We start from the raw sequence: 3,374 nt of genomic DNA, 5'->3' as shown, positions 1-3,374 counted from the left end.
GATTCAAATTGATGTCCAGATGAACTTGTCTAAATGTTGGACACGAAGGCCCCTATAATTCTTATACCACATGAAGCCTCATGAATTTCAGGACCCTATCATTAAATTAATCCCAACCACCACGTTAAACACACATTGGGGGACCTGTCATTAAATTAATCCCAACTACCTCGTTAAATACACATCAGATAATTAAATTCAAAAGGGTATTTAATATAGAGTTGGTAAATATGTATGGGCAAGCATTCACTTCGCAATTATTACTTGGAGTCCGCAACCTCTGCAACTCATTCAAAAGGGTATTTAATACAAAGTTGGTAAATATGTATGGGCAAGCATTCACTCCACAACTATTACTTGGAGTCCGAAACCTCTGCAACTCTTCTTACTTGCAGTCCACAACTTCTACAACTCTGCAAGTTCATAAAATCATTCATTTTGTATAATCGTCCATCATGTGTCTTAAACCGTTGGTGAAGTGTAAACCGCAGTAAGAATTTTGTAACCGCATTAAGAATTTTGTTTCAATTAGAGATGCAGCCTCCATTTATCAAGCCAATGTATTTTCATATGTTTTTATATCTTAATCTAAAGTATGGTTTGTTGTGATATGGCTTTAAACTTTGATGTCTAGTTTTACAACAACCACTCTCTTTTACTCTATTCTACCATGAGACATTTTCTGTGTTTTTATATGCTCTTTGAACTGAAGAATTTGATTTCCGAAAGTGTTTTGTTGAGGCATAAACTCCTCTTCTCTGCCCTATACTTTCTTTCACATGGTATCAGAGCCAAAGGGCAGTTTTTTTTGGAGCGTATTTTCCAGCAATGACAAATTTTTTTACAGTGAGAAATGGAAGCATCAAGCACAAGCTTGAATAATCCTCAGATACATCAGTTTAATGGAAATAATTATGACTACTAGGCTATAACAATGAATCTATGTTTTCTTCTCAAGACATTTGGGATTTTGTGGAGATTGGTTTTCAAGAACGAGTAGATACAACAACATACAATGCCTTGAAAGGGATTTTTTGAGGGACAATAGGAAGAAGGATGCAAAATCCCTCTTCTACATCTTTCAAGCAATCCATGAAAGAATTTTCCTAAGGATTGCAGCAATAAAAAAATCCAAGCAAGCATGGGACACCCTCCAAATAGCCAACCAAGGCATGGCAAAAGTAAAGACAACAAAGCTACAAATGATAAGGAGAGATTTTGAGACAATTTATATGAGAGAGTCTAAGAATGTAGACTCGTTTTTTACACATGTAATTGGACTAGTTACTCAAATCAGGTCTCATGGTGAGACACTTGAGGAAAGGGGAATAGTTGAGAAAGTGTTGAGAAGTCTACCAACAAGGTTTGATACCATTGTTGCGGCCATAGAAGAGACAAAGGATCTCTCACAATTTTCAATAGATGAACTTCATGCATCACTGCTTTCTCATGAACATAGATTGAATAGAGCAACAAGATCCTCATTGGAACATGCCTTCAAGGCATAATTTTCATTTGGTCAAAGCAGAGGTAGAGGAAGATCAAATTCTAGAGGAAGAGGAAGAAGCCCACACAGAGGTTGAAGAGGCAACCCTTCAAGCTCAATTGGAAGGGACATCAATCAAAATTCAAATCAAGGCCCAAGCCAAAATCAAGCACAAGGTCAGAGTCATGATAAATCTCAAGTTCAATGTCATTATTGTAAGAAGTATGGTCATTATGCAAATGAATGTAGAAAGAAGCAATATGACATAAGTAACAAACCAAGTGTAAATTTCAAAAAGTAAAATCACGACTATGCTAGCATGTTTTTAGCTTGTAATGTAGCACAAGGAAAACATAGTGATGTATGGTTTCTAGATTCAGGGCGTAGAAACCACATTATAGAGAAGATAGAATTTTTTTTTCCAATATAGATGAAAGTGTGAAATTTGAAGTGACATTAGGGACTGATAGAAAAGTCTCTTTGAGGGCAAAGGTAGAGTCAATATTCTAACAAATAAGGGGGAGAATAAATACATGTCAGATGCTTATTTTGTCCCTCGTCTGAAGCATAACCTCATAAGCATTGGACAACTCCTGCAAAGGGGATATAATGTATTTTTCAAAAATGTTGAGTGCACAATTTTGGATAAGCCTCCAAGTAGGCAGTTGATCGGAAAAGTTCAGATGATGAACAATAGAATGTTTCCCTTAAAGATAAAATCAGATTTGAAGGAAGAAGGTGCAAAAGCACAAATGTCAATGAATTCACAAGAAGATGAAAGAAAAGCTACAACTGTCAAACAAGTAAACTATCAAGCAGAGGTCAAAGACGAAAATTTGTTATGGCGTTTGAGAATTGGTCATCTCAACTTTGGAGGTTTGAATTTGCTGCATAGGAAAGGCATGGTGAAGGGATTTCCACTCATAGAAAAACCAGACAACCTATGTGAAGGATGTATCTTGGGCAAAAAACATAGAGATACATTTCCAGTAGGAAAGTCAATAAGGGAAAATGCACCTTTGGAGATTGTCCATTCATATTTATGTGGACCAATGCAGACACCATCAATTGGTGGCAACCATTATTTTTTGACTTTCATAGATGATTATACAAGGAAGACATGGGTCTACTTCCTAAAATAGAAAAGTGAAGTGTTTGAGTGCTTTCGTCAATACAAAGCTCTTGTTGAAAAGCAATGTGCACACTGCATCAAAGTCTTGAGGACTAATAGAGGTGGCATATACATCTAAAATGACTTCCTTTTATTTTTCAAGGAGCATGGAATTCACAAGAAATTCCTCAACAGTGACTCCCTCTACTCCTATTCAAGTGCAACAAAGCATGCAACAAGTAACATTGTCAACAAATAATAATACAATGTTGCACAGTCAAGCAAGTTCTTCTCCAAGCATGCCGCAAAGTGCAACAACGAGTGACATGTCAAGCCCATCTTCCGCAAGCATAAGAAAACCAAAATTCAGAAATTTAAATGAAATTTATGAGCAAGATTAAGTTGATAGTAGTGTTGGTCTGAATTCCTTATTTGAATTATTTTTTCATGTAGATGACCCAATCCATTTTGAAGATGCAATCAAAGAAGAAAAATGGGTTGCAGAAATGGAGGAAGAAATAGAAGCAATAGAAAAGAATGACACATGGGAGTTAGTGAACCTTCCACAAGGAAAAGAAGTCATTGGAGTGAAGTGGGTATATACAACCAAGAGAAATGTTGAGGGGAATATTGAAAGGCATAAAGTGAGGCTAGTTATCAAAGGATATAAGCAACAACATGGAAGAAATTATGCAGACACATTAGCGCCAATCATGAGGATGGAGACAATGCATACAGTCATATTGATTACAGCGCAACATAGATGGAAAGTGTATC

Source organism: Pinus tabuliformis, chromosome 1_1, assembly GCF_031772625.1.
Source record: "Pinus tabuliformis cultivar Carrire ecotype Pingquan chromosome 1_1, CPIR1, whole genome shotgun sequence".
In the NCBI taxonomy this organism is placed as follows: Eukaryota; Viridiplantae; Streptophyta; class Pinopsida; order Pinales; family Pinaceae; genus Pinus; species Pinus tabuliformis.
This window is presented reverse-complemented; position numbering follows the sequence as displayed.